At 43.6% G+C, this 26,030-nt stretch overlaps 2 long non-coding RNA genes across 8 annotated transcripts in view; one reads left to right on the top strand and one right to left on the bottom strand.

The window, feature by feature from the left end:
• Positions 1-18,260, top strand: part of LOC115076874 — a 42,536-nt gene extending 24,276 nt beyond the window's left edge. The window contains exons 2-3 of the long non-coding RNA XR_003852890.1: positions 13,012-13,141; positions 17,839-18,260. This is a non-coding gene — a long non-coding RNA (uncharacterized LOC115076874). The remainder of the gene's footprint in view (positions 1-13,011; positions 13,142-17,838) is intronic.
• Positions 1-26,030, bottom strand: part of LOC115076873 — a 313,677-nt gene that overhangs the window by 88,067 nt on the left and 199,580 nt on the right. The window lies entirely within an intron of this gene.

Raw genomic sequence — 26,030 nt, 5'->3', positions numbered from 1 at the left:
CTGGAGATTTTGGGAGGGGAGAGAGGGAGAGCCTCTGGTAGAGAGACAATCTGACACCCTATCTCCTACTGTAAGAGGGGCACTTTCAGCTCAGGGCAGGTTTGGGAGGGCTGTTTTACATTGGTCTGCCTAGGGCACAAGGGTCTGTAGACCTTAGTAACACCGCCTCCCTAACAGTGGGAGGATAAAAGGGTCAGATTGTCTCTCTGACCCTTTCTCTCGCTCTCACATCACTTGTACGAGTGCGTATGTAAGGGATGTTTTAAATGATACGCATGTACTTGTAGGCACAATATAAAATTAAGTGTATTTTTGCTCGTGTGCCCAATATGTGTGTTTATGAGCACATGTTCACTCATTTTAAAATGTACCTGTAACTTAGTAATATTTGGCAAGCAGTTTGGTTAAATCACAGTCAGCCATTCTATTCTTAATCCAATTAGTTTCTGGAAAGGGTGGATTTCTTTAGGTTGCAGGTAGGGTCGGATTTAGGCACATTCCTTGAGCACCAAATTCTGAAGGTCCCCCAAAACTGGGACTTCCCCTGCTGCACTCTGCTTTCCAGGGGGAGGGGAAGGAGGGAGCCCTTCAGCCTGCCTATAGGCGCCGCCATCTTAAATCCAACCCTAGTTACAGGAAAACTAATAAGCACAACGCTCTCTTTTGAGGAGTGTCTCCAAATGGGTTTTGTTTTGCGCATACTCATTCATAAGTCAGGGTATGTTGGGCATGATCTCAGTCTCTGAAATGTACTGTTAGTGCTCTTCTCAATGCATTTACTTCTTGCATTGTGCCAAAGAGATCATCTTTCTGGAGCTTATAGGGAGTAACATGTCGAGTTGTGTTAGGAAGTTGTTTTGTTTTATTTTTTTTAATCAGGCTGGTGATGCCCAATACAACTGGGACTCTTTCTGTACCTTTCTGCTACATTTTTTGTGCTGATTCAATCTTTTCATACATAATAGAGAAGAGTTGCTTGATCCCCACACTTTTTAGCAATGCCGTTCTTGTAGTTCTCTCTTTTACCACAATGTGCGGTTTTCTAACATCAAGCTTTTTATTGGTTGGAACAACTTTCCTGTGTAAGCTCTATGAAATTCAGTCCCACATATCAAAGGTCAGGGGCAACTGTCTGCCAGGATAACAGAAGGGAGAAAATAATAAAAGCTGTTTTCTGAACGAACGGTGTGCGAAAGCTCAGTAAGTTAGAAATGTAGAGATTTTATATGATGAGTGCAACAGTATGCTTTAACCTGGAGAGCTTGGTTTTCAGTCAGTTTGCAATCATGTTTTGTCATCTAAATACGATGCTTAAAATGTAATTCTTTAATTGAATTTAGTGAGTGAGTATATTATAAAACTTGCCTTACCCTCAATAGGTATTCCAGCATCCAGCATTTTCTCCATTCTAGGAACTATTTTTTCACAAATTAGAAATGCTTTCCACAAATTTAACTCAATTTTTTAAAATTCTTTGGTATCAGAGTACTAAATGCGCCATCTTATGAACAGAATAGCATTGTTCTCTTGGTCGTGTGGTAACCAAGTTATATACACATTTCTTAGGTGCTAAACGTTACCTCCCTTTCTAGACACAAAGAACAATGTGCATGTAGCAACCAGACAGACATTGCAGACTAGCTAAGCTGCCAGAAAAATGACTTCAAATCTGAGCAAGCAACTGGGAAAACAGTGACACTACTGTGTGAATGTACTATGGCAGCCACAAGCAAAAAACATAGATAACAAAGGAGCCAAATACATCCTTGTATCATTCATCTGCTTATCCACACATGCATTATCTCTCTATTCATGCATCCAATTATCCATCATTTAGCATTTTAGCCATCATTCATCAATCCATCCAAATATCATCTACTCATCCATCACTATTAAACAATTAAATGGTATTTTTACACAAAGAGAAATTTTTATCCCCAGCAGAGCGGAGGACACTATTATCCTTCCTCACCAGTTGTACAATTTAAGATGATAATGTTTAGTCCTCTGTGGAGTCTGCTGATCCTTGGTAACTTTGTTGTCTGTACCATCGCTGCGTAACCCCCAGGGCTGGAACAGGCTAGTCAGGTGTCAGGATTTCTGCCTGGACTGGCCACCTTCCCCTTGGGTTGAACCCTGAGGTTATAGTGGCTGGCAGGATTTAAGCTGGAGGTGCATTGGAGAACAGGGGTACAGGAGGGTACCCACTAGGGCACTGAGGCTGCAGGGAAAAGAAAGTTGCCCACAACACAGACACACAAGATAAGGGGTGCACCACAAATAAAACAGAATAAACAAGGACAAAAAATAGGATAAATAACCCAGGACCAGAAACAACAGGACAAACACAAACAAATAGGCCGCTACAAATAGGGCTACATGAAAGCCAGAAGTCAAATAAACAGAAAGCTATACAAGAGATAAGGACTGAGGCAAAAGCAGAGCTAGAATGGCTACAACATGGAATGCAGGAGGCAGGGAGCAGCAGGTGAGGCATGCTTATAAAGGCATGGTGGTGCTGCCAACATGGCTACCAGCAGGACCTCCAAGCCATAGGAGCTTGGAGGACTGAGGCAGCATGGGACATAACCCTTTGAGGGCCCCTGCTGGCAGGAGGACAGCACTGCAGACATTCTTATGCGGGCTTAGAACATAAGATATGCCATACTGGGTCAGACCAAGGGTCCATCAAGCCCAGTATCCTGTTTCCAACAGTGGCCAATCCAAGTCACAAGTACCTGGCAAGTACCCAAACATTAGATAAATCACAAACTACTAATGCTTATTAATTACCATAATAGCAGTATATGGATTTTTCCTCTAGGAACTTATCCAAACCTTTTCTAAACCCAGTTATACTAACTGCTGTAACCACATTCTCTGGCAATTAATTCCAGAGCTTAACTATGCGCTCAGTGAAAAATAATTTTCTTCAATTTGTTTTAAATGAGCTTCTTGCTAACTTCATGGAGTGCCCCCTGGTCCCTTCTATTAACTGAGAGTAAATAACCGATTTACATTAACTTGTTCAAGTCCTTTCATAATTTTGTAGACCTCTATCATATCCCCTGTCAGTCGTCTCTTCTCCAAACTGAACAGCCCTAACCTCTTTCGCCTTTCCTCATAGGGCAGTCATTCCATGCCCCTTATCATTTTGGTCACCCTTCTCTGCACTTTCTCCAGTGCAACCAGGGCCGGTTCAAGGGTATTAGGCGCCCTAGGCGAAACGTCAGCTATGCCGCCTCCACACACAATTAACTTACATTGTGCATTAATGAAAATAACGAAGTCTGTATTTATAACAGAACACTTATTTGACATTTTTATGCCATGTAAACCATTGAGATGATTTGTCTTATCGACGGTATAGAAACTCTTTTATAAATAAAATAAACATAAACCAAAGCTATACTTGTTGCTCAAACAAAAAAAGCAGACACATCACATAATATTAAATAATTAAAATGGCAGTCAATCAAGAAAAATAAACTTAAAAAGCCACCTTTACTTACCCCCTCCAGCAGCTCTCCTACTCCTCTTCCATGCAGGCTGTAGTACACACCAGAAGCAGCAGTAGAAGCTAAGCTCTATACTCATGGTCCTCTTCCTTAGGGCCCATGTCTCTCACACACACACCATATCAGTCATGCCCCCATGACCAGTTTCTGTCTCTCACACACCAATCACCTCCCAAACAGTCTTTGACAAACACACCAGTCACCTTCCTGAACAGTTTCTCTCATGCCATACACACACAGGCTTCCCACTCCCGTGTTCCACTTACATATATGGGCTTCTCACTCTCATAATCACTTTCTCTTTCTCACACACACTCACCAGTCTCTCACTCCCATGCTTGTTCTCTCCACATGCACAGGCTTCTCATTCCCATAATCACTTTCTCTTTCTCACACACATACCCAGAGTTCTCACTTCCATGCTTTTTCTCTCTTTCACACACACACACACACACACATCAGTCACATCCCTGACTGTCTCACACTCTCACACATCAGTCATCTCTCTGAGCAGTCACTTTCATTGTCTCTCACATATACACATACATCAGCTCTCTGACCAGTTTCTCTCAATCACACACACATGCTCTCGATCAAATACATTATCTCACTTACACACAGGCTCTCAATCACACACAGGCTCTCAATCACACACAGGCTAGCTGGCTGCTTCTCTCTCTTTCTCTCACTCACTTCCCCCCCCCCCCCCCCGAGAACAAATGGTAGCTGCCGCAGCCTCCTCCAGCCCCCACAGGCCAAGAAGGAAGAATCCCATCGGCCGCAGGAGGCTCGTGCTGCTGACTCCTTTCCCGATTACCGGCTGCTTCAATTGCTCAGGGGCCGATGCTGCTGTCGCCGCTATTTTTTTCATGCGGCACGACTCTTTCTCCTTCCCGCCAGTGGCGTAGCCAGAATTGATTTTTTGGGTGGGCACAAGGTTAACATGGGTGGGCTGTAGGCATGCAGGTCTACTAGTTGTTTTTTTACTGATAAATAATGCCAAATTATGCAGCATAGCATTCACATCTACGCCTAAGTATGAGGTTTACTTAATGATACAAACATAATTCACGGTGATTTGTGGTACTTTAGCCTTCTTATTATTACGATTTTATACACGGCTCCTACCTGTCCATAAATTTTGAGAGAGCGGTTGTGTTGCTTATATTTAAATTGCTAACATCTCAAAATATAGATATATATTTTTTACCTTTGTTGTCTGATCTTTGTATTTTTCTAATCAGTTGGTCCTGGTCTCTTTTTCCCATTTTTTCCCTTATAGCTCATTTCCTAATTCCTTTTCAGTGTCTTTCTTCTATTACTGTCTTCTTCCCTTCCACACACACACACACACACACACACATACACACACATACACGCTTTCTCTCACAGACTCCCTCTCACACACTCAAGCTGTCACTCTCATATGCTCTCCCCCCCCCACCCCCCCACAAGCTCATATTCAAGTTCTCACTTTCTCACCCCTCCCCAGGCTTATATTCTTATGCACACACAGACGCACATCCAGGCACCCATTCTCACCCACACACATAAACCCAGACTCCCATTCTCACCCACAAACCCATGCTCCCAGTCTCACCCACACATATTCAAGCTCCCATTCTCATCCATACATATACACATTTAAGGTACTATTCTCACCCACACATACACACATTCAAGCACCCATCCACATATTCAAGCTTCCATTCTCACCCACCCACACAAACCCAGGCTCTCATTCTCACCCATATATACACACATTCAAGCTCCCATTCTCACCCACCCACAAACCCAGGCTCCCATTCTCAACCACACATACACACATTCGAGCTCCCATTCACCCACATATTCAAGCTTCCATTCTCACCCACCCACACAAACCCAGGCTCTCATTCTCACCCATATATACACACATTCAAGCTCCCATTCTCACCCACCCACAAACCCAGGCTCCCATTCTCAACCACACATACACACATTCGAGCTCCCATTCACCCACATATTCAAGCTTCCATTCTCACCCACATACACACCCAGGCTCCAGTTTTCACCCACACACACTCCCATTCTCATCCACACATACACATTCAAGCACGTGCACAGCTTCCGCTTTCTCCCCCAGAGCAGGAAGATCAGCTGCCTCTCCTGCTGCCACCGGCCTCCTGCTATCTTCTTCGGGCGTCGGGCCGTACTGCCCACCGAACTTCCTGTCGGGGGGGGGAGCGGAAGCGCAGCGCACAACGTCCGCTTCCTCCCTCCCCCCCCCAAGCAGGAAGATCGGCGGACCATACGGCCCGACGCCCGAAGAAGATAGCAGGAGGCCGGTGGCAGCAGGAGAGGCAGCTGATCTTCCTGCTCTGGGGGAGAAAGCGGAAGCTGTGCGCAGCGCTTCCGCTCCCCCAAACAGGAAGGTCGGCGGGCCGTTTGACCCGAAGATAGCAGGAGAACGGGTGGCAGCAGGAGAGGCAGCTGATCTTCCTGCATTGGGGGGAGGAAGCGGAAGCTGCGCGCGGCGCTTCCGCTCCCCCCCCCCGAACAGGAAGACTGGTTGGCCATACGGCCGCAGCAGCGCTTCCCCACGTGTGCCGTGATGGCGCGCGAGGCGTGGGTTCTCTTGTTCGCTGTCGCGGGGATGGGATCCCGCGACAGCCTTGCAGTTCCGGTGCTAGTTGGGTGGGCCTGGGTCTAAGTTGGGTGGGCACCTGCCCACCCAGGCCCACCCGTGGCTACGCCACTGCTTCCCGCGCATCACTTCCTGTTCCGGGTCAGGGGGGGGGCGGGAAGAAGAAAAGGGCAGCCGCGGATGCAACAGCTTTTTTTTTTTTTTTGCACCGCGGGGCAGGGGCGGGCTGCCGGCAGCGGCTCTTTTATTTTTATCGGGGGGGGGGGGGGCGGTGGCTTAATGCAGCTCTTTTATTTTTACCGGGGCAGGCTACGGCTCTCTTAATTTTACCGGGGCAGTGCCGCCCCCGGGAAGCTGGCGCCCTAGGCGACCGCCTAGTTCGCCTAGTGCTTCCACCGGCCCTGAGTGCAACTATATCCTTTTTGAGATGTGGCGACCAGAACTGTACACAGTATTCAAGGTGTGGTCTCATCATGGAGTGATACAGAGGCATTATGACATTTTCCGTTTTATTAACAATTCTCTTCCTAATAATTCCCAACATTCTGTTTGCTTTTTTGACTGCCGCAGCACACTGAACCGACGATTTTAAAGTATTATCCACTATGACGCCTAGATCTGTTTCCTGGGTGGTAACTCCTAAGATAGAACTTAACATTGTGTAACTATAGCAAAGGTTATTTTTCACTATATGCATCACTTTGCACTTGTCCACGTTAAATTTCATCTGCCATTTGGAAGCCCAATCTTCCACTCTCACAAAGTCCTCCTGCAATTCACAAACCCCTTCAAAAAAATGTAGATTTGTCAGCGAAGACTTCCCTTGTGTAAATCCATGTTGGCTGTGTCCTATCAAACCATGTCTATCTAAATGTTTTGTGATTTTTTTTCTTTATATCAGTCTCCACGATTTTTCCTGGCACTGAAGTTAGTTTTGCCAGTCTATAATTTCACGGATCACCCCTGGATCCCTTTTTAAATATAGGGGTTACATTGGCCATCTTTCAATCTTCAGGTACATCAGGAGATTTTAATGATAGGTTACAAATTAATTGAAATAGGTCAGAAATTTCATGTTTTAGTTCTTCCAGAATCCTGTGGTATATACTATCCGGTCCAGGTGATTTACTACTCTTCAGTTTATCAATCAGGCCTACCACATCTTCCAGGTTCACTGTGATTTGGTTCAGTTGATTTGAATCATCACCCTTGAAAACCTTCTCCAGAATGGGTCTCTCTTCAACATCTTCTTCAGTAAACACTGGAGATGTGAATCGGAACTGGTATCGGTTCGGATTCCGGTTCTGATTCACATCATGAAATTTTTATCTTGCAGTCCGATCGGGTTTTTTTTTTTTTTTTTTTTTTTTTTTAATCGGCTGCGCCCGAGCCGATAACCAAAAAATACAGCCGACTCTTTAAAATGAGTTTGTTAGTATCCCCCCACCCTCCGGACACCCCAAAAATTTTTAAATACCTGGTGGTCCAGCGGGGATCCCGGGAGCATTCTCCCGCGCTCGGGCCGTCGGCTGCCAGTAAACAAAATGGCGCCGATGGCCCTTTGCCCTTATAATGTGACAGGGTATCCGTGCCATTGGCCGGTCCCTGTCACATGGTAGGAGCAATGGACGGCTGGCGCCATCTTTAAAAATGGCGCGGGCCATCCAGTGCACCTACCATGTGACAGGGGCCGACCAATGGCACTGATAGCCCCTGTCACATGTTAAGAGCAAAGGGCCATCGGCGCCATTTTGTTTACTGGCAGCCGACGGCCTGAGCGCGGGAGAATGCTCCCAGGACCCCCGCTGGACCACCAGGTATTTAAAAATTTTTGGGGGGGTCCAGAGGGTGGGGGGATACTAACAAACTCATTTTAAAGGGTCAGGTTGTGTTTTTAGGTTGTGTCCTTTCTTCCCGCCCCCCCCCCCCCCCATAATGATAAGAAAACCCACTAAATTAATCGTGGGGTTTCCTATCGCTATCGGGGACACCCCCCCCTCGATATTGAAAATATCGGACGATATTTTCAATCGTCAGATAACGATTCACATCCCTAGTAAACACTGAAGCAAAGAAATCATTTAATCTTTCCATGATGGCCTTATTTTCTCTAAGTGCCCCTTTAACCCCTTGATCAGCCAGTGGTCCAGCCAACTCCTCGTAGGCTTCCTGCTTTGGTTATATTTTAAAATGTTTTTATTGTGTTTTTGCTTCTCTGGCCAACTTCTTTTCAAATTCTCTCTTAGCTTGTCTTATCAATGTCTTACATTTAACGTGCCAGTGCTTATGCTTTATGCTATTTTCTTCTGATGGATCCTTCTTCCAATTTTTGAATGAAGATCTTTTGGCTAAAATAGCCTCTTTCACCTCACCTTTTAACCATGCCAGTAATCGTTTTGCCTTCCTTCCTCCTTTCTTAATGCATTGAATACATCTGGATTGTGCTTCTAGGATGGTAATTTTTTTTAACAATGTCTACGCCTGTTGCACACTTTTTACCTTTGTAGCTGCATCTTTCAGTTTTTTTCTATTTTTCTCATTTTATCAAAGTTTCCCTTTTGAAAGTTTAGCGCTAGCACCGTGGATTTACTTACTGTCTCCTTTCCAGTCATTAAATCAAATTTGATCATATTATGATCACTATTGCCAAGTGGCCCCCACCACCATTACCTCTTTCATCAAATCCTGTGCTTTACTGAGAATTAAATCTAAAATTGCTCCCTTTCTCATTGGTTCCTGAACCAATTGCTCCATAAAACTGTCATTTATTCCATCCAGGAACTTTATCTCTGGAGCATGTCCTGATATTTCACTTACCCAGTCAATATTGAGGTAATTGAAATCTCCCATTATTGCTGCACTACTAGTTTGGTTAGCTTCCCTAATTTCTCTTAGCATTTCACTGTCTGTGTCACAGTTTTGGCCTATTACTATACTCTTCCCTAACACACAAGGGATTTCTACCCATAAAGATTTGATTGTACATTTAGTCTCATGCAGGATTTTTATCCTGTTGGACTCTATGCCTTCCCGGACATAAAGCGCCACCCCGCCATCAAGATGCTGCGATATCATTTGTACCCCGGTATAGCACTGTCCCATTAGTTATCCTCCTTCCATCAGGTCTCTAAGATACCAATTAAGTCTATGTCATCATTCACTGCTATACATTCTAATTCTCCCATCTTGCTTCTTAGACTTCTGGCATTAGCATACAAACATTTCAAAGTGTGTTTTTTGTTTGTATTTTCATTCTGCTTTTCAGTTGACGGAAAAATTGGAATCTTTTAGCTCAAGTGAGTTTTTAATTATAGGCACTTGGACTACTTTTCTTATTATTGGAACCTCTCTGTCAGGATGCCCTAATTCTAATGCATCATTAGTATCCTTTGAAGATACCTCTCTCTGAACCATGCGCTGCTGAGCAACTGTTGGCATTCCCCATTGTTCTAATTTAAAAGCTGCTTTATCTCCTTTTTAAAGGTTAATGCCAGCAGTCTGATTCCACCCTGGTTAAGGTGGAGCCCATCCCTTCGGAAGAGACTCCCCCTTCCCCAAAAGGTTCCCCAGTTCCTAACAAAACTGAATCCCTCTTCCTTGCACCATCGTCTCATCCACGCATTGAGACTCCGGAGCTCTGCCTGCCTGCCTTTGGGGACCTGCGCGTGGAACAGGGAACATTTCAGAGAATGCTACCCTGGAGGTTCTGGATTTCAGCTTTCTACCTAAGAGCCTAAATTTGGCTTCCTGAACCTCCCTCCCACATTTTCCTCCCAAATATACCACGACAGCCGGCTCCTCCCCAGCACTGTCTAAAATCTTATCTAGGTGACGCGTGAGGTCCGCCAACTTCGCACCAGGTAGACATGTTACCAGGTGATCCTCACTCCCACCAGCCACGAGAGGACAGTGCACCACCTGGAGGGCAGGTCCTTGCTACAGGATTCTTTCCTGCTGCACCAGGTTGATGCTCTCCAATCATGAGACCTTCTTCCTCCAAGGCAGCACCAGGGCTGCTAGTCTGGTTGGGACAGCTGCTATGTCCCTAAAGGTCTCATCTTTATACCTCTCTGTCTGCCTCAGCTCCTCCAGGTCTGCCACTCTAGCCTCCAGAGATTGGACTCGTTCTCTGAGAGCCAGGAGCTCTTTGCATCAGATGCACACATACAACTTCTCACCGGTGGGTAAAAAATCATACATGTGACACTCGATGCAAAACACTGGGAAGTTCCCCTCTTGCTGCTGGACTGCTGCCTTCATCTCAAATTTGTTCAGTTCTTAGTTAAGTTTTAGGTTGCTATGGGAGTAGGAATGCGTACAATTAAGGTCCTTTAAATGTATTAGTGTGTTCACTATATATCTGGTAGTGACCTACAAGGGCATGATCAAACTCTTGATAAGGTGTGGCTACTAAAAATTACCCCCATTATGCATGAAAACACGATACCCTGGACTCAAAAGTTTAGAAATGAGTTGCCATGCTGTGCAGCAATATCGGTCCATCCTAAGTTCTAAACTGCAGAATTGCGTTTCTTTTTTGGTTTCCAAAATGTTATGCATAAATTTATAGACTTCATTTTCCTTTTGCATGGAGATTTCTCACATCTGGAAGACAAGCCGCCAGGACATTTTGTGTTCTTGATCTAGTTTAAATTAGTTAATGTATTGTTTTCTTATGGAGGCATGGTAAGAGAGATTCTGGTATGCTGTGCATGTTGCTTTATACCTGTTGGTAGTTTTAAGCTGCTAAATGTTGTCTGGATAGTGCAGTGTAATGTTCTAGAAGCCATCTTAGTCCTGAAGAGAACTGGAGTCTTTCTAAAGGATGAAAAAGAAGTCGGAAAGTTCACATACTATCTTTTTTGTTGGTCCTTTAAAAGATATCGCAATCAGGAAAAATTGTGTGCCTGCTGCTAATTCGGGGGGTGAGGGGGAGTGCGAGCATAGATTTCCCTTTCAAAATTATTTTTGGGAGGAAAGTGCCTCTAAAGACTTGCACCTGCACTTTTGAAAATATCATCTACACACACATTGGGGTAGATTTTAAAAGAAGCGCGCATGGCCTATATGTGCGCGCGCTACCTGGTGCATGCACATGTAGGCCCGATTTTATAACTTGCACAGGCGCGCGCATGTTATAAAATCGGGGGTCGGCGCGTACAAGGGCTTGTGCGCACAGAGCCGTGCTGCCTTCCCCCGTTCCCTTCCAGGCCACTGCGAAATCAGAGCGGCCTGGAAGGGAACTTCCCTTTCCCACCCTAGCCCTACTCTAAACCAACCCCCCCAAATTATCTTACCTTTTGCGCGCCGGCAGCTTGCCGGCACGCAATGCTCCGACAGAGCGGCAATGGCCGCTCTGTCTGAGGTCTCTGACCCCGCCCCCAGATCGTCCCTTTAGTAAAGTCCCGGGACTTACACGCGTCCCGGGGCTTTACTCGCGTCGCTGGGCCTTTTTAAAATAGGCCCGGCACGTGTAGCCCTTTTAAAATCCGGCCCATTATTTCTCTCCTGGGGGATGCCTGAAAGCATGCACATTGTTTATTCCCATCTGAAAGTAGAAGAATGGCTTGGCAGTTTTCAGTTAGGTTACCTGGATAAATAACTTCTGAACATTGCTTTCCCCATAATCCCCTAAAAGTAAGAGAGTTGCAGCTTTTGAACACTGCAATTATATTTTCGTATTCCCTTGCAAATGCCGTGAACATTGCAAAAATATGGAGCTTGATGGACCTGTTACATCCGTAACGTAAGCTGTAATCACAGACCGTCAAAATACAGAGCAAAGGCCTACGTAGAAAATAGTTGAGAAGCATAAATCATCGTGGTCGGCCAGCATCCAATTGCCACGTTTTCATTTCTGCCCTGCCCAGTAAAAAGCAATATTCAATTAACTTTTCATCCTTCGCAAGCCTGCACATCCCACAGTACCTAAACGTAAGGCTTGGAGCCCACATGTGCAGAGGGAGGATAATCCTGAGTGCCATTTACTTAAGTAATCCCTGTTAAATTGAACCCCCACACATAAACGAAATGGGGTTAAAAGTGTGCTTGCTGACAATGCTCAGACTTTTTATCTCCGTTTAGGGGAAAGCCTTTCTGGGGATGGGGAGGAGCCTGTATTGTGGACATAGATTGTATTTTCAAATCTGGGCACGTTTTTGTTTTCCAGAGAAATCAAAAGTAGGTGCAAAAGTCCACGTTGCAATTTTAAAATAGAAAGCGTTGCCCCTAGGCAGGGAGTTTGAATACTGCTCCCCAATATTCACAATACAGGCTGCTGAGTGGCAAGACTCTATTTGACTGTGAGCCACCAATACTTGGGGATTTTATTATATTACGGATGGCACAATGCTGCTCTGGTCTCTGTTTTTTATAATCTTTATGGTGTGGGGGGTTTCTCGTTACCTCGGGCAACAAGGCAGACTGGTTTTTAGGGGGCAAGGCTTTTCTGTGACAGGAAGGGGTTAACAGAAACACACACTTCCTAGCAGTTTACATTTATAAATCAGACAGTTGGCAAGAAGTGTTCTGCAATTTAACTTCTTAAATTTATTATGTTTGCTGGCAACCGAAATAACCTAGCTATGTTAATAAGTGGAAAACTTCTTTTAACCATTTACTGATCACAGGATGACTTTTTTTTCCCTCCTTGTAATTCTTTTTGCTGTTGCATTGCATCAGAAGCTTACTTTCGAAAATGAGCTGGCAAACAATTTTGATCTAAAGCAACACGATTTGCAAAATGTGCATTTAGTAATAAGTCTATAAGGCCATGGGTCCTAGTGTATGGGAACTAACACAAAACATTGTGCATGAGCTCCGCTAAGCTCCCATCTCTTTTTTTTTCCTCTGGCCCCTCTCTGATAGGTAACTTCCCACTGAGGCTCATGGAGGTTACAGCACATACTGCTAAAGGGAGGAGAAGTGACTGCTAAAGGGAGGAGAAGTGACAGGCACATCATCTTCTCTGATCCACCCACCGTGCTCCATGCAACATGTGAGTACATTTCTACTGTTATAACTCTTGCACACTGTCAGCTGAATTTTCAAAGGAGTTACGCATGCTGTCGTAGCAATTTTCAAAAGCCATTTACACACATTAAGTGCACTTAATGTGAGTGAAATCCATTGACAATTCAATGGCATATATTGTAATAATTTTCAAAAGCCCATTTACATGGGTAAAGTGCATTTGCCCATGTAAACCCCAATTTTAAGCATGTAAATTTGTTTTAAAATCAAGCCCTGTGGATTTTTGCTTTGTTTGTTCTCATTGGAACACTTCTTCTGTTGTGACTTTTGCACACTGTGCATTTTCACTGTTTGCTCTTGTTTATCAAACATTTTATTTGTTGCAGCCAAGGGTGGACGGTACCTGAGCCATATCATTAGGTATAAGGTGCTACGCTTTGTCATCCCTGAAGGGGTGTTCCCTGTCCCCTGGCAGGGCCATTGGCAAGGTCTGCTTAGAGACACAGCAGGAGTCCCATGGCTATCAAAGCTGACCTAGCCAGCAGTATGATGGACACGGGGGCAGAAATTCAGAGTGTGGCAGGCAGACAGAAGTCTATGCAGGGAGTGAATGTTTATGGAAAATAAAGCTTTGGCCTTTTAAACTTCCAAAATCTGACTGGCTCTTGGGTTTGTATGAACTGCAAGACAGGCAGTCATGGCTGCCTATGTTATTAATTTCTCAGTGTTAACCTTGTCACACTAATAACATCTGTGTTTACTTATCCACATGACAACAGTTGTAAATAATATCATTGCTTTAAAATGCCCCTCCAGTGATAAGTCTTAATGTTAATATGAGACCCTTAAAATATCCTCATGGTCTTGCTCCAGGACACTTGTTTCAAGAGTCTGCTCAGCTTGCTGGTTAAAAATCACCTTTTGGTGCACAGAGAAAACCAAATGCAAAGCTCAGGATTTCTTCTTCCTAGAACTGGTATCGGTCAGTAGCACAATGACTCTCCTATTTCCTAATGAAAGAAGCTGCAGAGTGAACTTGTCCCTTAGATTCCATTCTCATTTTGCAGTACTTGGTGCATTAAAAAAAACAAACAAACAGCTTTCCTTAAAGTTAGATGCCACCTTTACTATCAAAAGCATGACCTTTTCAGAATTTTATTGGCGTGGATTTGATCACAGATCCATATGCGAAGCAGTCTCTAAAACAGGATTAAAAGGGAAGTTGGGCTTTTTGGAAATCGGCATTGCTTTGCAGATATGACTTGACAAACATGCACAAGAGGACACATTTAATAGGCCTTTCTGTTATTCTAGATGTCATTCTTTATCATTTTCCCTCTAGAAATAATTTTAAGAAGTTTTAATTCGTATTACCCTATGTTTCATGTTTTAATGTTTTAATTCGTATTACCCTATGTTTCATGTATCCCTTATTTATTAATGTACACTGTTGAATGTTAATTGTTCTATGTACACCATATATATGGTAATTCTAATGCTGGTTATCTGTAAACCGAAGCGATATGTACTAGTACATGATCTTCAGTATATAAAAGTCCTTAAATAAAATAAATAAATAAGTTTTGCAGGATTCCTGAGGTTCCTTCTAATGCAATAAGAAGGTTAGTTTTGTCGATGAAGATGGAGAAGCAGAAGTGAACTCTTTTATCTCTGCTTAAAATAAAAACTAGTAAGATTGCAATTATACTGATATCCAGAGTATACGGGTTGCCTTTTAGCTGGGAAGGGTGTAAAAATTAGTATTTAGTAGATATCTATGCAGTCTTACAGGTGTTGTACATAGCTTTGTCATCTTTGCTAAATTGTGGTGTTAACTTTTCTGTTTGATGATGTTTATGAATTTGATGAATGCTTTTATTGTTTATCCGCCTTGAACTTTAAAGAGGTGGGCTTTAAATCTTTTTTAAATAAAAATTTCAGAAAATGTAGGTAAAGCTTAAAACCGTAGTGTACTATAACTAGTTCAGAGGTATTTCTGCCTGTTTCATTTAAACCCTATTGCTTTGCCAATGGACTGTGCTCCTTAATGCCCTGATGTCTGGTCCCCGACTCCTGGCTGCACTGGTGTTCTGCCTGCCAATAGCTAATCCCTCACCTATCTTTGCTGCCGAGTTATGAGGGACAGTCCCAGTGCTGGTCTCCTCTCTCTTCCTCCATGCTAAAGATTTGGCCATCATCTTTGCTAAAATAGGAGCTCCTTCAAACGTGGCTGGCGATTGTCCTGTAAATGCTGGACGTCTGTAACCACCAGGTTGAGTCTCATTTACTGAAGCACCAACTCTTTTTCCCAAGGCATCCACAAGTCTAGGGGTTTTTCTTTACCCCCCAACTGCATTTGACACTCTTTTGCCAGGGCACCCCAGATATCCTGTCTATTTCAGGATATGCATCAGGAAGGTCCATATGTCCTATTCTTGCAGGAAGACATGACATATATGTGGTGCGGAAACCCATGTGCGTTAAGACTGATTTACTCGGAACAATACTGAAATTGGAATATTTTAGAATAATTTGCAGGACACAGGTAATAGTTTTGTAAAACTGAAAATCCTGCAATTCATTATTTTAGTCCCTCCCCCCCACTGTGATCCATGCACTGTACAATAACTCTTGGATGGTGGTATTTCAGGAACATGATTTCAGTTTGAGTCTCTAATGTTGGTCAAGGTTGTACTGGTATTGAAGCTTTTTGAAAGCAAGTCCTTATTTTTCATCTTCGTTACCTGACTTCAATACTAGCTTTTGTAGTTTAGCCCAGTATTGTAATTATTTGACTATACAGAAATACAAAACCAATGAAGTAAAATTTAAGACCAGCATGCACGCGCACATGTGTGCGCGTTTGCCGGCACGCAAACATGGACGCGCCAATTTTATAATATACACGCGTATATGCGCATATATGCATGCATGTTAGAAAATCTATCCGTGCGTACATGCCTGCATGATTTTATACTGATGTGCATGTGCGCACAAATGCTGTCTCGAGCGTGTAAGTGGGGAGAATTTTAGTAGGTACGCGCGGCGTCGCAATAGGCCTTTTTTTCCAGTTCGCCCCAGTAAAGGAGAGGACTTCTAAACCACCTAGCTAACTTGCCTCCCTTTCTCCCTATTACCCCGACCCTTAAAACCCTGCTAACTAGCGTATTTTTTTTGTTACATGACTTACACATCGTCCATAGCAGAAATAAAGTTACGCAGTAGGGTACATCGGCGCGCACTTGTACGCGTAAATACTTACGTGCTGTATCAACACTACAGGCCCAGCCCGCCCATACCCCTCCCCTTTTGCTGAGAAAAAGTTTCATGCACGTACCCACCCTGGTTTTAAAATCCGCGCAGCGTGCGCCAGGCTGAGTCACATGCGTATCTCCCGGTGTGTGTAGAGCTTTTAAAATCAACCAAAATGTTTTTATTTTAAATACTAGCCTGTGGATGCCTCTGCCTGCCTGTGGTGGAGCCTCGGCTTGTGTGTGTATATGGGTGGGCCTATGCCTGCATATGTTTATGCGTGTGTAAGCCTGTGTGTATGTGGAAATTTGTGTGTGCACTTCTGTGAGCTTGTGTGTGTGATTCTGTGTGCTAGCGTGAGCTTGCATGCACGCTTGTGCAAGCTTGTGCCTATGTGTGTGTGCCTATACCTGTCGATCCCTGTGTGTGAGAGCATGAGAGACACGGCTTCGCAAACATATTAATGAACATTACCCAGTGCTGGTCGGGCTGTCTGGCCAATAGAAGCCTGTGTGTGTGTACACCTGGGTATGGGGGCATAAGCCTATATATATGTGTGTGTTTGGGGGTGCGTGTGTATGTGTCTTCCTCTGTGTTTGTGTGTGTGCATATACCTGAATATGTTTGCGGCAGTGCTCTGCAGACAGAACATATTGTTTTTGCACATTGCACTTCCACTGTTCAGGGTGCAACCTGGTGGCCACAGACAAACACAACGGTGGACTAACTGACCAATTGGTACAAGCTTCCCTATAGATTGGAGTCAAGCTTATAGATGGCACAAAATATATTTCTGAAGTACTGTGATACCTGAATGAAATCTACCTTGAAATGTCAGAAAAGGTGGAATAGAAATACAAAAATTATTATTATATATATTATATTATATAATTAAGCATGATTGGATCCCATTTGGATGTACCATGCCATATAATTGTTATATTTTAAGAAACAATCCACCTAGTAGCTTACATCATTAGCTCAATGCATACAACCTTAGGTAGACCTAAGAAGGATCCAGGGCAATTATATTGGTAAAATAACCTGCTGCTAAAGAGACTACTACAGCAAAATTTCAATTGTTTTTATCTTTTCTCAACTACTAAACTAGCTGTGACACTCTTCTGCCAGATACAAGTAAAAATCATAGCTGTTTGGCTGATGGCCCTGTTCCATCATCCAGTCCTTTCTAATATTAATTGATAATATTTTAAATTGTGTACTGAAGTGGGAACTATTCCAGCTCTGTATCTGTCTAACATTGTATTGCAAGAAGACTTCAAAGCCATGGATGATGTCAACCTGTACAAAATAAAGCCGTTCTCAAAGTCATATATAAATGACATCTGTATTTGTACATCAAACAGATGTACAGTGTCTTTACCTCTCTATTAAAGTAAAACCTTCACATAATTCAGTGTACATTGTTGGACGAACTAAAGCTAGGAAAAAATATGGTCTTCCTTGCAGTGTGACAGTCTTTTTCTGATGATCAAACTATCCAAGACTGAATTGAAACATCGCTATTGATGAAAATGGAATCCAGGGCAGAAAACCTCAGAAAGATCAGGATAATATGGTGATTAAATCAAACATCTAGGAAACTGTCTTTGAAAAGTGAATATTGATGTCATTTTCCTCTGAAAACATGTTGGGTACAAGGACTATTACATCTTGTCTGTAAAGAAAAAAAACCAGACCCTGCTTTTCAACATTTGGGATTGTAAATATGACTGTAAGTAGCATATTTTATATGGCATTTTTCTCTCATGAATGATAATATAATATCTACTCCATCTTAAATAAAGGCATATGTTTTGCATAGGTGTATCAATGCACCATTTGGTTGAAATGTGCAATAGGTGAAATTGATATAGATTATAATATTTGCTCTGAGGACCACGAATAAATGAAGCAAAAAGAAGTCTCTTGGCTTGACTGGTCTTACAATGCTATGGCCGTGGGAGATTGAGCTTGAGTATAAACCTCAGAACATGTGCGCCAGGGACTCAAAGGTTGGAATGGAGAGTGCTGCACAAGCTGGCAGTCCTAGCTAGTAATAAAGGCTGTCAGTCTTCCCTGCAGACTTCTGATACAGTAAGAGGGTTCAAAGAAGTCGGAATCAGTAGCAGAAATAGACCAGACAACTTCTTTTAGATTGCCTTGTTTCCTGGGCCCTGCAGGACAGAGCTCCATGAGTATATGCGGGCGGGGGAAGTTATACAAACCTATATTTGAACCTCAGGGGGTCGTACCATTCTCAGAAAGCAAAAGAAAAAGAAACTAATACTACCATATGGCGTTATTTAGTTCTGCTGGAGAAATCATTTGGCCATACAAACTCTTCTCAGCTGCTATAAAATGAAGACATTTCACATATGGAAAAATGATACCACAATGATTTATGACCAAAAATTTCTTAGAATGTAAATGTACGCCTTTCTTGAAAATGCAACATATTCAGGCTATAAATTCTCCATACATGCACTATATAGTAATCATTTTCTAATTTAAAGGCAGCAGACTGCATATTTTTCAAATTTTCTTTTCCAAACATGGAGTTGCAGCCTTAACTATGATGCCATGAGGGGGCATTATTGAACCTGCTGCCGGATACATGCATGAGACATCAGCTCTTGGAGGAATAAGTCAAAATTTCTGTACAAAATTAAGTTCTGATGGGATGTCATAACTTTTGACAGTATTTATTATTTTTTGATGTTAGGGTTTTTCGTTCTAGTTTAGAAGCACGAAGAGAACTGATGAGTGGTCAGGGTTGTACGTCTTTAATATTTTGGAATTTAAATCCTCCTGGGTTAAGAACATAAGATTTGCCATACTGGGACAGACCAAAGATCCATCAAGCCCAGAATCCTGTTTCCAAAAGTGGACAATCTAGGACACAAGTACCTGGCAGGATCACAATGGGTAGATAAGATTCCAAGCTGCTTATCCCAAGAATAAGCAGTGCATTTCTGCAACTCTACCTTAATAATAAGAGCACAGAGGAGAGGATCACCTTGCCAGTGGCTGAAGAGAATCGGTAAGTGCTGCTTGGAGAAATGTTAGAACTTAAAAGTTTTGGGGAGAAGTAAACTACTGGGGTATAGTGGTTTGTGTATCTATATTAAATAGCTAGTCAGAAAAAATACAAAAAACCCCACAAGAGTTTGTGTGTTTGTATTCAATAACTAGTCAGAAGGCAGGTAAATACCAGGAGTTTGTGTGTTTGTCTTTCCCTCCCACCCACCCCAGCTCATCCTTTGATTTATAAGCAGGTGTCACATAAAAAAAAAAAATCAGCCTTTTAACTTAAATTCAAGATTGCCGGCAGGCCTTATCACAAGTTTAATCATCCCCTTGCAGGTCACTACTAGATAAATAGTGAATACACTAATAAATTTAAAGAATCCTAATTGTACTCATTCCTACTCCCATAGCAACCTAAACTTAACTAGGAACTGAACAAAATTAAGATGAAGGTGTTATGGTTAATGGTTTTTGGGTGGATCCTTGGACACTGTGGCAGCTGACCACACCCAGGGGGGGCAGTCCCGTGAGGGACCACGGTGTCAGGCTAGACTCCGGCCAGACAAACACAGATTTGAATCTTTTATTAAACAGTGTGAATGGCCAACAGAGGTGGCAGTAGTGAGTAGTGGTTGTAGAGCCCGGCTGGGCACGTCTCACACAGAATGCTGGAACAGCGAATCCTCTGCAAGTCAGTGCTGTAGTGGAAAGAGACTGAGAGTTATGAGCACACAATAAGATAACATTCAGAGTCCCAATGTGGAAATAGGAGAAGCTCCGAGACAGGGAGAGCAGGCCCTCGAGGAGCAAGTACCTGATCCCTTAGAGCAGAGAGACTCGGTAGCGTTGTACTCAGCAGTAACAGATTCCACTAGACGAGAGGTCTGGCACCGGAGCAGAGAGCAGGCCCTCGAGGAGCGAGTACCTGATTCCAGTGAAGCAGTACTGTGGAGAGAGATGGTTTCTGTACTCACTGATGGTAACTTACATAGAAACATAGAAATGACGGCAGAAGAAGACCAAATGGCCCATCCAGTCTGCCCAGCAAGCTTCACACATTTTTTCTCTCATACTTATCTGTTTCTCTTAGCTCTTGGTTCTATTTCCCTTCCACCCCCACCTTTAATGTAGAGAGCAGTGATGGAGCTGCATCCAAGTGAAATATCTAGCTTGATTCGTTAGGGGTAGTAGCCGCCGCAATAAGCAAGCTACACCCATGCTTATTTGTTTTACCCAGACTATGTTATACAGCCCTTATTGGTTGCTTTTCTTCTCCCCTGCCGTTGAAGCAGGGAGCTATGCTGGATATGCGTGAAGTATCAGTCTACTCCCATGCTGTTGAAGCAGAGAGCCATGCTGGATGTGCATCGAAAGTGAAGTATCAGGCACATTTGGTTTGGGGTAGTAACCGCCGTAACAAGCCAGCTACTCCCCGCTTTGTGAGTGCGAACCCTCTTTTCATCTCCCCTGCCGTTGAATCAGAGAACTATGCTGTATATGCATTGAAAGTGAAGTATCAGGCTTATTTGATTTGGGGTAGTAACCGCCGTAACAAGCCAGCTACTCCCCTCTTTGTGAGTGCAAATCCTTTTTTCCACATTTCCTCTTGCTGTTGAAGCTTAGAGCGATGTTGGAGTCACAGTAAGCATGTGTATGTTTATTTAATAAGGGTATTGACTCCAGGCAGTAGCCATCATTCTGGCGAGTCACCCACTCTTCATTGGCAGCCTCTTGACTTTATGGATCCACAGTGTTTATCCCACGCCCCTTTGAAGTCCTTCACAGTTCTGGTCTTCACCACATCCTCCGGAAGGGCATTCCAGGCATCCACCACCCTCTCCGTGAAGAAATACTTCCTGACATTGGTTCTGAATCTTCCTCCCTGGAGCTTCAAATCGTGACCCCTGGTTCTGCTGATTTTTTTCCTACGGAAAAGGTTTGTCGTTGTCTTTTGATCATTAACACCTTTCAAGTATCTGAAAGTCTGTATCATATCACCTCTGCTCCTCCTTTCCTCCAGGGTGTACATATTTAGATTCTTCAATCTCTCCTCGTATGTCATCTGATGAAGATCCTCCACCTTCCTGGTCGCCCTTCTCTGTACCGCCTCCATCTTGTCTTTGTCTTTTTGAAGATACGGTCTCCAGAACTGAACACAGTACTCCAGGTGAGGCCTCACCAAGGACCTGTACAAGGGAATAATCACTTCCCTTTTCTTACTCGATATTCCTCTCTCTATGCAGCCCAGCATTCTTCTGGCTTTAGCTATCGCCTTGTTGCATTGTTTCGCCGACTTCAGATCATTAGACACCATCACCCCAAGGTCCCTCTCCTGCTCCGTGCACATCAGCCTTTCCCCCCCCCATCGAATACAGTTCATTCGGATTTCCACTCCCCATATGCATGACTTTGCACTTCTTGGCATTGAATCTCAGCTGCCATACTGCCATAACTGTAAAGATAGTTCTTCCAAGTAGAAGGGTAGAGTTTGCAGGCAGCGACACAGGGAACATGGGTCCTCGAGGAGCGAGTACCAGTTTCCTGATAGCACCTGAAAGAAACAAAGAGGCCCCCGAGGAGCGGGTACTCCGTTAGAGACCCCGAAGGGTAGTAAGAGTTCCAGATAGCGCTGGAGTGGCAGAGTAGCTTAGGAACGGAGAGCGAATCCCATCCGTACGAATCCTGTTGCTAACAACGAGCTAGCAAATACTATAGGCAGATATATCCAGAAAACGTGACGTCAGAACAGGGGGATGTCCCTGAGGTTCGCGCCAACGTAGAGTTAAAGATGAGGGCGGTGTGCGAGCGCGCGCGCCTTAGAGGTACCTTGAAAGAGAATGGCGGGAGGCAGCACCAAAGCCGGTCCGGGGACACCGGAGAGAATGGCAAGCAGACGCCGCGGTAGCCATCAGTCCAAGGTGAGCGGGAGGAGCCGAAAGTAGAGAAAGGTAGGCGAGGCGAAGCCATCGAAGACCAACGGACACAACAGAAGGCTGCAGTCCAGCAGCAAGGGGGGAGGGAAGGGCCTTCCAATCTTTTGCATCGAGTGTCACATGTATGATTTTTTACCCATCGGTGAGAGGTTGTATGTGTGCACCCAGTGCAAAGAGTTCCTGTATCTCAGAGAACAAGTCCAATCTCTGGAAGCTAGAGAGGCAGAGAGGTATATACATGAGACTTTCAGAGACATAGTAGCCAGTTTGGCAGCCCTGGTGCTGCTTTGGAGGAAGGTCTCCTGGTTGGAGAGCATCAGCTTGGTGCAGTAGGAAATGATCCTGTAGCAAGGACTTGCTCTCGAGGTGATGCATTGTCCTCTCGCACTGAGGATGTGTCTCCTAGGGCTAATGCCCAGAAGGGAAGGGTTGGATCGGCAGTCATAGTTGGCGATTATTAGGAATGTAGATAGCTGGGTGGCTGGTGGTTTGAGGATTGCCTGGGAACATGCCTATCTAGCTCGATGGTGGTCGACCTCATGCATTACCTAGATAGGATTTTAGACAGTGCTAGAGAGGAGCTGGCTGTCGTGGTACATGTGGGCTCAGACATAGGAAAATGTAGGAGGAAGTTCTGGAAGCCAAATTTAGGATCTTAGAAAGCTGAAATTAATACCTCCAGGGTAGCATTCTCTGAAGTGCTTCCTGTTCTACATGCAGGTCCCCAGAGGCAGGCAGAGCTCCAGACTTTCTGCATGGATGAGACGATAGTGCAAGGAAGACAGATTCAGTTTTGTAAGGAACTGGGGAACCTTTGGGGGAAGGGGGAGTTTTTTCTGAAGGTGGAACCAGGCTGCTGGCACTAACCTTTAAAAAGGAGAGAGAGCAGCTTTTAAACTAATCAAAGGGGAAAGTCACTAAGCAGTGCATGTTTCGGAGGGAAGTATATTCGAAGGATACTAATGAAGCATTAGACTTAGGGCATCCCAACATAAAGGTTTCAATAATAAGAAAGGAACTCTATATGCCTATAAGTAAAGAATCACCTGAGCTAAAAGATTCCAATTTATTTCTGTCAACTGAAAAGCAGAATGTTTATACAAACAAAAAAACCCACACTTTGAAATGTTTGTATGCTAATGCCAGAAATCTAAGAAGTAAGATGGGAGAGTTAATGTACAGCAGTGAATGATGACATAGACTTTAATTTGCATCTCTGAGACATGGTGGAAAGAGGATAACCAATGGGATAGTGCTATAACAGGGTGCAAATTATATTGTAATGATAGAGAAGAGTAACTTGGTGGCAGGATGCCGCTTTATGTCTGGGATGACATAGGGCCTCATTTTCTAAAGTATCGCAGGCCTGCGATACTTTATTTTTTTTTTAAATGAGTTGTTTTATTAAAGAGACAACAAAACAGGAAACATCGTGGAACAAGCTCATGTACAGATCACCCACAGAACAACAGAAGATTGTCAGTACAAATTGTAAAAGAGCAACATACTGTTATATCATGTATAAAATGAAAACCCCAAGATCAATGTGTACCTGATCGTCTATGAGACATAAATAAATGAAATTATTAAATGCTTGTCCAGAACGAAAAACCACGTCTGAGTCTCCGTTTATAAGCAATCGTCTCCCCCCCCCCCGCTCACAGTCTAGTAGGTATTCTGCCAACATAGGATCATAAATAGTGGCCTGCGATACTTTAGAAGATGAGGGGCGGGGGGCCGAAACGGGGGGAGGGCCTGCGCTAGCCGGCAGCGATCGCACCGTCATGGTGCGATCGCTGCCGGTTTCGCACCCAATAGCACCACCATAGGAGGTGTAGCTATTGGGAGCAAAAAGGCACTTACCTTTTCGCTGACCGCGGCGTCGGCCCCGGTGACGCCCCGACTCCTCCTCTTCCGGGGCCGACTCCGCCCCGACTCCACCCCTCTCCTGGTATCGCACGTGATAAGGGACTTTTTGCGTGCGAAAGGTCCCTTATCGCGTGCGAGCGGCGTGGAAAATGAGGCCCATAGAGTCCAACAGAATAAAGATCCTGCAAAGACACCAAATGCACAATTGTATCTTTATGGGTAGAAATCCCTTGTGTGTTGTGGAAGAATATAGCAATAGGAGTATACTGCTATCCACCTGGCCAAAATGATGAAATAGACAGTGAAATGCTAAGAGAAATTAGGAAAGCTAATGAAATTGGTAGTGCAGTAATAATGGGAGATTTCAATTACCCCAATATTGACTGGGTAAATGTAACATCAGGGCATGCTCGAGAGATAAAGTTCCAGGATGGAATAAATGACAGTTTTATGGAGCAATTGGTTCAGGAACTGATGAGAGAGGGAGCAATCTTTTTTTAAATTTATATTTATTGAAATTTTTCAAAATAAACAAGAGTACACTTGTACAGAAATAACATGAGTTGGTTAATTATATAATATCAATATAACTTATCTTGACCATATAGTAAAGGCAATATGTAAGTTCAACCAAACAACTTACTCATTTAAAGAAAATAGTTGGACTCAAGATAAAATGAACAATATAAATGTACTAATGTGAAAAAAAGGAAATAAGAGAGAGAGCATTCACACATTTACGATCTAACAATATTCATACAAAACTAAGCAGAACTAGCCTGAACATCAAGGTAAGATCTCATTTGAGCAGGATCAAAATAAACAAATCTGGATCCCAAATGAGAAAGTAAACATTTACAAGGGTATTGAAATGTGAACGTCGCATCCAATGTGATAGTATGCATAGCAAAAAAAGTTTTACATAGCTCTTGAGTGGAATGGGTAATATCTTGGTATATCCAGTTTTGCTGACCATAAAAAGTAGATGTTCTATAGCAAAAAAAATTCTAAGTACAAAATCTCTATCTTGGGGAAAAACAAAGGAAACAAAGTCTCGCATCTAGAAATCGAAGCATCTGTTGATGTTTCCAAAAATTCAGTTAAATTCAAATTGGGATCCTGATCTTGGTCTTGGCTATGAGGGCTAATATCTGGATGCTTTATAAAGTAGGCTTTAGCAATAGTGGCTGTAGCTTCCATGGCTATCTTAAGAACCTCTGAAGTATATTTCTTAAATAAATCAGTAGGGGAAATCAAGTCCGAATGAGGAAAATTCAAAAGCCTGAGACTTAAGTATTGAAGAGCATTCTCAGTATTTTCCAATTTCCTTGTTTGGGACATTTCAGATTGAACCAAAGTACAGAAGCAAGTTGCTTTTCCAGTTCTTCAATTTTCTCAGAATGCAAACCCAATACAGTTTCAATAGAATGAATACAAGAGAATTAGGTAGAAGTTACATCCACTAATGAAGAAATAGATTTCTCCAAAGCCATCAGCAGGGACCAAACTGTCACTGCTGACAGTTTGGTCACTGTTTGGTCTCAAGTAACCTCTGAGGGCTTCTGCAGTGAGGGATGAATTATAACATGCTCCAAACCTTTGCTGCTCTGCAGGGCAGAAGCCTCTCCATTCTACTCTGGCATCAAGGTTAACATCCGGGATCTAACCGCAGGGCAATCTCCAACCACGGAGGCTTGAGACCCTCCCGTAGCACACACACCAAATTCCTCATATCTGCAGGGGGAGGGAGATCCAGGGTTTAAAACCCACATGGCAGTGAATAGTCTCCAGCAGATGATATACAGAGCGGGGAAGGAGGAGTAGTCAGGG

Source organism: Rhinatrema bivittatum, chromosome 15 (assembly GCF_901001135.1).
Source record: "Rhinatrema bivittatum chromosome 15, aRhiBiv1.1, whole genome shotgun sequence".
NCBI lineage: Eukaryota > Metazoa > Chordata > Amphibia > Gymnophiona > Rhinatrematidae > Rhinatrema > Rhinatrema bivittatum.
This window is presented reverse-complemented; position numbering and strand designations above follow the sequence as displayed.